Here is a 13,245-nt window from a genome sequence, read left to right on the forward strand (position 1 = left end):
GGTATATAGACAATCAATAATTTACACCATTTACTACATTATTTAGCTTATACCTTGCTCCCCATATTGTAGCTACAAATATGGTAACCCTGCTACAGCCTATTGCCTGATGGATCACCCATAGCAAGCTCATATCTTCATGACATTTAGAGGATTTAGAATACCACCTAGGAATACTGCATTAATTACCTGAGATATATGTGGAAAGATAGAAGAGTTTGGGTTCAATAAAAATCCTGACCCATGTAAGTGTAATTCAAAACATATATTGCCAGAACCACTTTCTGATCTGCAAAAGAAGAAGAAAAGGCTGAATAAACCGATCAACATAGCATGTGATTTTAGCATTCAATTATACTTTGAAAATCCAAATCTATCATGTACTCCTAAGTGTGATAAAACTTTGATTGTTCTAACAGATGCTGCTGATATTAGATTTGAGGTAGTGCTGTCTCACATAATGAAGGGATAAAAACATCTACTGGTCTATATAAGCAATAAACTTATCTTACTATAGGGAAAGAGTGTGCTCAGCCTTTAAAAAGAAAGGTATATTTAAATTCTTTCCATTAGCAGATTTTTTTCGAAGTTTTCCTTTAGACTCCTCTTCCACCCCATCAAACTGAAAAGGTCATTTTAATATAGTCATTTATTCTGCCTCTCTTTCTGGTCCCTTTCACTGAATTCAATGGAGATACACCAGTATAAAAGTCAATGTAGCAGAAAAGAGAAACAGATTCAATTCACAAATTTTAAGGCCAGAAGGGACCATAATGATCATTTAGTCTAACCTCTTGCATAGCACAAGCCATAAGACTACCACAAATTAATTCCTGTTTCAAGTCCACTAGCTGTGGTTGGGCTAGAGGATATCTTTTAGGAAAAAAATCCCGTCTTGATTTTAAAATTGCCAGCGATAGAGAAAAGGAGTACTTGTGGCACCTTAGAGACTAACCAATTTATTTGAGCATAAGCTTTCATGAGCTACTTCGAAGTGAGCTGTAGCTCACGAAAGCTTATGCTCAAATAAATTGGTTAGTCTCTAAGGTGCCACAAGTACTCCTTTTCTTTTTGCGAATACAGCCTAACACAGCTGTTACTCTGAAACCAGCGATAGAGAATCCACCACAACCCTAGATAAATTGTTCTAGTGGTTAATTACGCTCACTGTTAAAAATGTGTCTTATTTCTAGTCTGAATTTCATAGAATCATAGAAATGTAGGTCTGGAAAGGAACTCGAGAAGTCATCAAATCCAGCTCCCTGCACTGTTGTAGGACCAAGGAAACCTAGACTACTCCGACAGGTGTTTGTCCAACTTGTTCTTAAAAGCTTCCAGTGATGGGGACTCTACAACCTTTCAGCTGTAGAGTCCTTTCAGTTAGAAAGTTTTTCTTAATATCTAACCTAAATCTCCCTTGCTGCAGATTAAGCCCATTACTTCTTGTCCTACTTTCAGTGGACATGGAGAACAATTGAGCATCCTCTTTATAACAGCCTTTAACATATTTGAAGCCTGTTATCAGATCCCTCCTCAGTCTTCTTTTCTCAAGACTAAGCATGCCAAGTTTTTTTAATCTTTTCTCATAAGGTCAGGTTTTCTAAACCTCTAATAATTTTTGTTGTTCTCCTCTGGATTCTTTCCAATTTGTCCACATCTTTCCTAAATTGTGGTGCCCAGAATTGATTTTGTCTAGCTTCAACTGCCTGCCACTGGATCTTGTTATAGATTTGTCTGCTAGATCAAAGAACTGTTATCAAATTTTTGTTCCCCATGTAAATAATTATAGACTGATCGAATCACCCATTAACCTTCTCTTTAATAAGCTACATAGATTGAGCTCCTTGAGTCTTTCATTATAAGACGTTTTCCAATCTTTTTATCATTCTTGTAGCTCTTCTCTGAAGCTCTCTCCAGTTTTTCAGCATCCTTCTTGAAGTGTGAACGCCAAAACTGGGCACAGTATTCCAGTAGTGGTCTCACCAGTGCCAAATTCAGAGGTAACATAACCTCCCACCCTACACCTCCTCAATATTCCCGTGCTTATAGACTCAAGGATTCAATGACTGTAGGGGCTTACTTCTGTGAATTAAGGATTCCTTATGGGGTGGAATGAAGTGTCTTATATTCTCACTTTATTGACCCTATGGGTTCCACCTACATTGATAACTAAAAGGAAAGGTGTTTTGACCAAAGTAACATTTATGCAATCAAAAATAAAGGCTGTCTGATCAGCTTCTTACCCTTTAAATCTCCCTTTATTCAAAAGACAAATAAAAAAATTTCAATTTCAAATAATGTTACAAGCAATCTTTCATTTATTTAGCTTCCAAAATTCTAATTTCATTCCCAAAGTCTCAAGATCGGCTATAAAAGAGGCTGCACAATTTTCCACATTCTTCCTCTCATTTGTCTTCTCCTTTCCTCCAAGTACTTTTTTTTTTTTTTTTTTTGTAAGAACATGTCAGATCTGCTTTATGGCTTAGACAGGGTGAACAAAGGGCAAGAAACATCATTAAGTATCAACCTTTCTAGTTTTAACAGCCTGGGTGCGGAGATCTTAGACTCCAGAATTCAAAAACATGATCTAATCTAACAGTTATGACTTCCCTTTTAATTTTTTTAATGGGGGTCTGAGATATATATATTTGGGGAGAGGGAGGTGAAAGTTAACCCAGTTTACCATGTCACTCTACAAATCAAAAGAAAGCAATCCATTATAGATACTTTTGAGGGCAACAGTGTTACAGCGGTATTCCTGATGGGTTTAGAAATTATGGCCTGTGGAACCTCACAGGCATTAAGCCTGAAAATAAAACCATTAGATCTTCTAAACAAATGGAGCCACTATTGGGGGATATATTTTTCTGCTCACAGTTGGGTTTTTACTTTTCAAAATTGGAAACACACCACACTGAGGAAGTAATAACATTGCAGTAAAATACTCCAAGCCCAATTTTTATTCACATTGATTATTTTTTTACATTTTGAAGTATTGCCTTTGTACATCCATCTGCAAATGTTTATCAGACCGGAATTCAAAATCTTTTGTTCATTAAACCATTTTGTGAGAACACTATTTCCCTTTAGTTATATCTTTGGGCAAAGTGGAAGAGAAATGTGACATGCATGTTTTTTCATTCACCTGCCAAATTCATAATCCACATTCCTTTCTTGAGCCCCACTGGTCAGAAAATATGAAATTACACTTCTGGTCTGCCTTTTACCACTATAATATCAAGCGTGCACACAAGGAATGTTCCTTCCAACCAGAATTTGAATGGTCTCATGAGTATTTACCCTGCCTTTCTCCACTTTAATTCTTTTTTAACTATTTGCATGTGCTCAAAAAGTGAAATATATATTTTAGAAGGGTGGAGAGGGCTATTGAAAGAGGAGTGCTGCAATAAGATTTCAAACCTTCCAACTCCAGGTTACTTAGTTTTTGATTTGTATCAATGCCCATCAATACTGCCAGCCTCATCAAACCGAAAAATTTTTGATGAAGAAGTGGAAAGGATGACACACATGGTCAGCTGCTTCTTAAGAGCGAAACATGTTATCTTAATGGCATTCACTCCAAATCTAGAGAGTATGTCATGGTCCTTTGATCATAAGTACTCTTTGATGGAGCTCAGAATGTCATTGGGCAAACTTCCGTGAACTTTTGCTGTTCGCTAAGCCACAATCTAAGTGTTGTTATAACACACAGCAAAAGGCATTCTGAGAACGTGTCAGCTTATGTACGTTTTAACTTTCGAGAACTGTTATGTGAAAGAAAGCTCTTTATGCCATCATGTCGCAAAACTGGCAGATAAATGCCCAACTTCTGCTGTCACAGGCTGTAAAATAAAATTTAAAAATTGTCTTCCACAATGCAGAGGCTTCGCAACCTAGTGGCTGGATGTGGTTTTTCCTAGGTCAGTCACTCAGAGCATAGGTTTTCCCTCGAAGTTTCTCTCTTTCATTACCTTTTCCTCAACATGTTCCAGAGTGCCAGATCAGTGGTGGCAGGACCCTACACAGACAGTTATACAAAGGATCCATATCTGTAGCATACTACGAAAAAGTGATTACCTGGTGTACCAGTTCAAAAGCTGGAGGTCACAGTTTATGGTTATAGACCAATTTGCTATTTCCATGAAGCAAACAGTCAAGTGTTCTCTCAGTTGTTCTCAAGATGGAAAAACAGGGATCCTTATGCAGAAAATTAATGGTAGGTAATCTTTTGCAGTTGATCCCAGATACATTTTTGGGGCCCAGTCATACAAGCACACTCAGCTCTTATTAGCTCCAAGAGACAGAAGCACCAGAGTGAAGTAGGCACACTGCTATTGGAAGTAGCAGGCCCTCTGCACATAAGTGAATTTCACCCAACTTGAGGAAGTATCACACATGGGAAGAGGCTGTTGGTCTCTCAGACAGTCAAGTCCCAAACCATTTAAGGCCACTCGTGTCCCATAGAGCCAGATTCATTCCTGGTGTAGCTGCACTGCAGTCAGTGGAATTACTGCAGGGATGAATTTTGCCTATTAGCTTCAATAAGACTAAAGGTTGCAGGATCAGGCCCTATATTTTTATTCATTTTAATTCATTTTCATGCATAATCATTGAAATATCAAAATGATTTACTCCTAAGTAATAATTACACTAGTAAAGAAAAACTTGTCCAAACCTAACTCTCATTCTGGATCTGGTAGGTATCTTCCCCAGAAAAACAAAACTTCCATGCCTATAATTTAGTGATGGAAGTGGTATCAGTTTAGCAAAGCAGCTGATGGTAGATATGGGAATGATTACTCTGAAAGAGAAAAACCAGGAAAAAAGCCTAAGATTCATTACAGTAATATTTGTTTAATAATTCATATAACTAAATATTAAAATATAATATAAAATAATCTCTAAAAGGGAAGTATTGCTGGAAAAATCATGAAACAATTAATATAGTCAAATACTGCAATCATTAGAAGACAATTAATGCCTAATAAAACATAGAAGGCAACTTTTTAGAACTTTAAAAAAAAAAAAAGCAGCGCTGAACTTTGTCCCACCAAATAAAACTCCTACTGCCACTTTGTCTCATTTCTGAGGAGTGGATTGCTTAAAATTAAAAATAATATAAAACAGTTTTAATATGGGAATGTTTTGGTGAAGAGAAAGCCTCAGGAAAAAACAAATTTGTTGTTTACCTTGCTTTTGTAGGTACATCTTTATAAATTTGTTAGATTAATCTTTCCCTCATGTCTTGCTTTGAAAATCTCATACATTATTTCCTTCTTGACCTTTATATCTTCCTGTGTTTTTATTAGGGTTTTATTGTTGTTGTTGTTTTTAATTAGGTGGCTCATTTTAAATCTTGTTGTGAAGTTCTGACATTTTAAGTAATTTATTTATTTACTTTCCTGATTAAAAATGAATTTAAAAAATTATTGCCAAAAGAGTTGTTTTAATTATGCATGTATCTAAAAATATGAGTTTCTTGTGGTACTTATTTGAGGTAGGTGTTTGTACTGTGTGTGTGGGTAGGTGTGTGTGCACATGTGTGTGCATGAAGATGAATACCTGAATAAAACTTTCTTAATTGCTCCTTTAATTGTTTTTCCCCTGTGCATTATACTAGAAAGTCTAAAATAATGGAGTGTCTGTTACTTTAGGAATCTCATTGCCAATTACATTGGAGTAGCCTTTGAAAATTCATTTTCTAACAGTAAACTGATTCTTCTCTGTGATCAATGAAGAAAAATTAGATGGAGGAAGTGTGTTTTCTTCTGATTTTCAGAGTTCACACCATCTTTTCACTCAGTGCTTATTTCTGGATATTTCTTACTGTCTGCCACTTCATGGTAAAATAGTTACTTTTTGTCAGGGTCACAGAAAGTTCAGGATTATTAAGAATCTGTTCCTCTCTGCAATGGTGTTAACTACTGGATAACTCTGTCAAAGTCTTTTATTAAAAGGGACAAGATTATAGTCTCCAGAAGATATACTGTAAAAGGGTTTTCTTTTAATTATCTCTCTAGTACATTAAGATTGATGCTTACCTAAATAGAGGACAAACTACCAGATCAGACAGTTATGAACAGGATTGTCCGTCAATCCTACCCTGCTGCTACCCATTTCAAAATAAAATCAAACACTTGCTGGATCTTTTATAGACAACATATGACGCCCATGTAGCTTTATAATCTATCACGCAATTTGGCAGAATGCAAGACATCACAGAGAGATAGCACATAAATGATAGTGATATCCATGTGATAAATTGTATTTACCACGCACCTTTGACTGTCACTTGCACTCCGCCTACTAACCCACCAAATATATAAAACATCACATCTACTGCAGAAGAGATGGGAAATCCTGGCTCCATCATAGTTAATGGCAAAACTCCGATTGACTTAATTCAGTATCGCCAGGATTTCACTCCTGGTCTTTGCCATTCGATTGTTTTCATGTGGGGCAGGGAAAAACAAATGTATTTTTCTCATGATTAAAAGCAGTTTTCACAAACTTAAGGACCTGATCTTGTTCTCTTTGGAGCCAATGGGCTTTGCCACCAACTTCAACTGAAGCAGCAGAAGGTCTTTATATTTGTATCTCAAATACTTTTTATACATACTCATGCATATGTATTATTAATTATTATTATTAGTAGTAGTATTACAGTAGTACCTACTGGCCCCAGGCACAGATCAGGTCTCCCCACTGTGCTAGGTGCTGTACAAACACAGAACAAAGAGACACTCCCTGCCCCAAAGAGCCCATAATCTAAACACAGGAGAAAACCAACAGGTGGATACAACAAACAATGAGGCATTGCTAACACCATCATAAGCAATGGCTAAGTACAATGGCTAAGTACAGCTGCCGAAGAATTAATTCAAATGGTAAAAAAAAAGTGTCATAATTTTAAAGGAAATGCTGGGGAGGATCTAAGTTTTTTCATAAAAACCACAAAAGTTAAAAATAATTTTTTCCAAAAGCCTTTTTCAAACACACCCCCAAAATAATTAATTTTGATAAAGTTCAGTTTTGCAAACCAAAAATCAAACCAAATGCTGTTTTATTGAAACCCTCTCCCCAAAAAACACTATTTTTTCCTGTTTCCATTTGTTTCAACCAAAAAGAAAATTTTCTACAAAAAAAAAAAATTCATTTTGGTTGAAAAAGCATTTTGCGTACAAAAAAGTCTTGACAAAAAAATTATTTCTCAGGTCTACCCCTTGTATGTATATATGGATGTAGGCAGTACTTCATTTTTGCCAGGGCTGAAACCCAGCACCTCTAGACTTGGCAGTTCATAGCCCCAGTATCTATGGGCTTGCCGCATCAGTTTTGAAAGTTTAAAAAAAATGGTTGTTCTTTATTAGAATTCATTAGAAATTAAGCACTGGGTGTATGCATGTGTCACTTTAAAGGTCAAGGCAAATGTTAACAAATGAAGTATAGTTACATCAATTTCCATATCACTCATGTGATCACTAAAGCGCACTGTAACACTGGAGAAGTTACCTTGTGGGTGTCAAGAGTATAATACAGAGGAAAAAAGTGCTAAGTGTAATTTGGCAGCAGAAATAAAGGCCAAATACTCTGCTGGTATAAATAGCTGCAGCTCCACTGAAGTCAATAAAGCTGGGTCAGTTTATACTGTAATAGAATTTGAGAGCGGGAGGAAGAGTCAACATTGCTTCTTTTTTCAGTTAGCTCACAAGAATTGAAAACTAGCGGGAAAAAATATTTTTTTTGGCAAATTCATTCAATACCTCCACTCTTCCCACCTGCATCTGAAATCCATGCAATGAGCAGTTCTGCTGCACTTTCTCCTACTTCTTTAATTTTCTTACTTACCTGTACTACATACCATACATTGCAAACACTATTGCATTGTTTTTTCATAAGGCCTTCTCTACTTGGATGAGAACATTTATCTGGATGTGAACATATGCCCAGATTTGCAGCATTTCCATTATCACATTGAAAACTCCTATAGAATCCTGCATTATGGTATTACATTATTAGTTGTATGAGTCATTTCCCACCCTAGCCATAATTTGTATTCAGTAAAGATTGTGTGGGTTGATATAAAAATTGCATAAATTTGTAATTAAAGAAAAAATGCTCGGCTGTTTGGCCACAGTTTTGTTTGCTACATACAGTGGTTGCCCTTAAAGACTTTACAGTTTTGTCCTAGATAACCTGCAGCGGCTGGTGCTGGCTCAGGGGCTGCCTAAGCCGGGCAGCCCCAGGGCCAGCAGCAGCAGTATGGGTGTGTGGGAGGGGACTCAGGGCTAGAGGCAGGGGATTGGAGGTTATGGGGTGTGCTTACCTCAGGGTGGAGTGCTCCCACTGGCATGACCCTGCAGCTCCTAGACAGCGGAGGGACCAGGGTGGGGGGCTCCATGCCACACACTGCCCAGGCCCGCAGGCCCCACCCCCACAGGTTTCCAGCCAATGGGAGCTGTGGCAGCCAGCGCTGGTGCTCCTCCACCACCTAGGAGCTGCAGGGACGTGGAGCCAGGTAGGGAGACCCTGCCAGCCCCGCCAACCCTCCCCCACCAGCACCAGCAGGGGTCCCGGGCCACCTCCCCCAGCACCCACAGCACCCCCAGGCATTCCCCAGAGCACCCACAGTCCCCCATCCAAGTTTTAGTCACAGGTATTTTTAGTAAAAGTCATGGGTAGGTCATGGGCCATGAATTTTTGTTTAGTGCCTGAGACCCATCCATGACTTTTACTAAAAATAACCATGACTAAAACATAGCCTAAGTTATAATGGATCACAAATTGAATGAGTCAACAATATGATGCAGTTTCAGAAAAGGCTAATATAATTCTGGTGTGTATTAACAAGGGTGTTGTATATATCACAAGGGGAAAATTATCCCACTCTACTTGGCACTGGTGAGGCCTCAGTTGGAGTACTGTGTCCAATTCTGGATGGAAAGATTGGACAAATTGGAGAAAGTCAAGAAGAAAGCAACAAAAAAATGGCAAAAGTTTTAGAAAACCTGATCTATGATGAAAGATTTAAAAACTGGGCATGTTTAGCCTTGAGAAAAGAAAACTAAAGGGGGACCTGATAACAGTCTTCAAATATGTTAAGAGGTGTTATAAGAGGACTGTGATCAATTGTTCTCCCTGTCCACTGAAGTTAGGACAAGAGGTAATAGGCTTAATCTGCAGCAATGGAGATTTAGGTTAAATTTTAAGAAAAACTTTCTAACTATAAAGATAGCTAAGCTCTGGACTAGGCTTCCAAGGAAGGTTGTAGAATCCACATCATTGGAGGTTTTTAAGAACAGGTTGGACAAATATCTGTCAGGGATGGTCTAGGTTTACTCAGTCCTGCCTCAGTGCAGGGGGCTGAACTTCATGAGTTCGAGGTTCCTTCCATCCCTGAATTTCTGATTCTAAGATTCTAAACCAGATTCCTAAAAGGCGTCAATCATACAGCACTATTCTCTAATAGAGGAACTTAGTAATGAGGAAAAAGATAAGTTCTATAATTGCCTCTGAAGCTTGGCTGATAGACTACTAAAACCTGATTTACTCCTTGTGATGGGTGAATTTAACACTAAAGTAGGAAGCGATAACCAAGGAATGGAAAGAGCAATGGGGATGTATGGGCTGGGAATCATTAACCAAAATGTGGAGAGATTCATTGTGCTTGGTGGCCGACCTTGTTCTTACAAGCACCCTGTTCCCTCATGACATACGAAAAGAAACTCAGAATTCACCAGATGGCAAAACATTAAAAAAACACAGACTGATCACATCTGCACCAGCTTGAGATACAGTTCGTCTGCCCAAGACAGAAGGGCATATTGAGCAGCAGATGTTAGCAGCAACAACTACTTTTGCATTGCCAAACTGAAATTAAGACTGAGAAAGATCAACCTTAAACAGAAAGTGGCAAAGAAAATCAACTGTACAGAACTGAAAACAGAGTACTGTGAGAAATTCCAGCTTGAACGAAGGAACAAGTTTGAGGCACTGCCAGAGGCAGAGGAAGGTGAGACACAGACTGGACCTGGAAGAAAATGGGCAGTGCTCAGAGATAATGCGATTCAAGCTGCAGCAGTTACAGTGGGACATCAGCATAGACAGCGAAATAATTGGATACGCCCAAGAGATGTGGTATCTTATTGAGGAAACAAAAGTACAGACAAGGAACCTGCTGAATGCTCAGACCAATGAAATATTGGAAAAACCAATGGAGGAGTACAAGAAAGACGACAAAGCAGTGAAAAGCAACGCAAGGAAAAATAAATGGGGACATGTTGAAGACCTAGCAGTTGAAGCTGAAGCTGCTGCTATGATAGGAAATCACAGAGTTGTTAACAAAGTGACTAAATCCTGTGTAAAAAAAATTCAAAACAGAAAATGGACCAATACAAAGTAATGATGGAAAGATGCTTGCAACTGAGATAAAACAGAACAACAGATGAAAGATATACGGCACCAAAACAAAACTGAGAATTTTCAATTCAAACATAATTGCAGTGCTAACATATGGCTGCGAGAGCTAAAGCTCTATTAAAATATTAGAAAACTAGATGCCTTTGAAAATAACTGCCTACAAAAGATTCTGAGCATTGAATAGAGAGACTTTATCACCGATGACGAGATCTGAGAAATTACCAACCAGCAACTCATCTCTATTACAATTAGAAGGAAGTAATGAACATGCCAACACACAGATACCCACATGGAGCTATCAAGTGGAAACCAACTTGTGTGAGGAAACAAGAGTACTGAAGAAAATCCTTTAAAAGAACCCTTAGCAGGAAGGTCAGAACAGCAGATCTCAACACCGTAGAGCAGATGGAAGCAGGGTGATGGAAGAGACTAGTTTCTGCCACATGCACCAACATTGGCATGAGAAAGATGTAATAATAAATAATAATGTGGGTCATTAAAAACATTGCAAGAAACTCGGGAAGCAGGAACGGTGTGATTTGAGACTGAATTTGTCAAAAAGCCCTGAAAATGCATCCTGCAAATTTTGTGCAGATCAATGCATTCCTTCTTTGTATCAGTTTTGTTTGTTGTGTGATGTGAGCAGCATAACTGTAGTTTTTATATATATATATAGCAACCATCTGCCATCTGTGTTCTAGGCACCACACATACAATGAAGCATTAGAACAATTAAAATCAATATAGACAAAGTTCGTGGTACAAAAATCTCTTATCCACTCAGAAGGCAGATATTGTAAGGGTTATAAAGGTCAGATATATGCTAGAGACCAAGTTTAGTTAGGTCTTTAAAGGTAAAAATCACAAAAATGTTTAAACTCCGCCAATATGCCTAAAGGTGGTGAGCACAGAGGACAAATCAACAGGAGATAACATTTCATTCTCTCCCTATCTCAAATAATAAAAAAGCAGCTATCATCAGATAAGATTCATAGGTAGCACAATATGGATAACAAAGACATGCACCATTGTCCTTAGATTAGTATGAAAGAGAAAGATCCACAAGCTACTGATGTTCTTAAAGCCTGTCCTCACACCATGGTTGAGAATCATCTGGCTTTCTAATGCAGCAACTCATTGAATATTGGGAAGGCCTTGGAATATGCTGCTCTCTTCAGCACTACAGTAATCAAAATAATACCAGTACATTCTGTTTTGTTAATATTTAATGTCGCCTAGTTTAGTGTTCACTAAGGTAACACACGTCTTCAGACAGTACCTACAGATGCTTGTATCGTGTGTGTGTGTGTGTGTGTGGAGGGGTGTCACACACACACACACACACACACAATGTTCCCATTGAGGAAGAACATAGAAATGCAATTCATTCAGCTCTTCTCCAGTCCCGGGGCCTCAACAGGAAGAGAGAGCTCCTCCTGCTTTGGGGCTGCAGCATGGGGGAAAAAATCCCAAATTTTAACTGTCATGTATCCACCAGCATCACCAAAAGATCATCGGTCTTTTTAAAGGGATTTCTATAGTTGAGGCATCCTTTTAAGTTCAAATCATGGAATTTCTGAGAGTCATTTATAATGGGCCAGCCAATGAGTACAAAAAGGAAAATCATTTTGGGCCAGATTAATTGGCATGCTCCAACAGTTATGTGCTGCTCTGATGGCACAAAGCAGCTATAAATCCAATTTAAATTGTTATGCAGGGTTTTCAGAACCCAAAGCAGTGGTAGCTTAACTGTTTCTCTCCCAGCAGTGTCAGGAATAAATGAATATGGATGGGTACAGCTCCTCCATATGATAAATGGTTGGTACAAACAAGAGTGCTTTTACCTAAAACTACTCATTCATTAGGTCTTAAACACACACACACACACACACACACACACACGTATATACCGTAGACTATAACGCCCTTTGCTATAGCGAGATTTTGGCTATACTGAACGTGATCCCTGGATCCCCACCCGCTGTGGTGAGGGGGCTGATAGCTCTTCTGGCCCTGGGGCCACCGCTGGCACAGAGTGCTCCCCTGGCCCTGGGGACTCCGCCGGCACAGAGAGGAGCACTCTGTCCCGGCCACAGCCACAGGGCTGGCGGAGCGCTGTCAGGTCCTGCTGCAGCCCCAGGGCTGGAGGAGCTCTCTCTTCCCATTGCAGCCCTGGGGCTGGAGAAGCACTGTCACCTCCTACTGTGGCCCTGGGGCCAAAGGAGCTTTCTCTCCCCAACCCACAATGAGTTCAGTGGGTTAATAATGAGGCCCAGCATGGGCTCATGGCTCTTAACCGAGACCAAGCAATAATCTTCTCACCGGCACTCTCAGTTTTCACCCCTGATTCTGCCCCTCATGTAAGTTCCCTAGGGGAGTACCCATGGTTTGCAAAAGCAGGGGTTCTGCAACCAATCCATTTCTTTACTACCCAGCACATCAGTGCCAAGAATAAAATAACTGACATAATTTCTCACTTGACCAGGCTACCAGCCTGAGCCTTGAGTCCCAGTAACAGAATGCATCCATAAATTGACTAATGAACTACACTACCCCGCCATTCTCCCCTCTTGCACAGTAAACCATTTGTACCAATCATACCCTTCTCTCCATCACTCCTGGCTAGTTCACCAAATCTGTTACCCGGGGTTTTCAGAACCCAGAGCAGTGGTAACTTAACTGTTTCTCTCCAGGAGGTGTCAGGAATAAATCAATAGGGACTCACCTCCTCCATCTGATAAATGATTGGTACAAACAAGAGTGCTTTTATCTAAAACTACTCTTTTATTAGGTCTCAAGCGTGCGCACACACACACACACACATAC

Source organism: Chelonia mydas, chromosome 4, assembly GCF_015237465.2.
Source record: "Chelonia mydas isolate rCheMyd1 chromosome 4, rCheMyd1.pri.v2, whole genome shotgun sequence".
Taxonomy (NCBI): Eukaryota; Metazoa; Chordata; order Testudines; family Cheloniidae; genus Chelonia; species Chelonia mydas.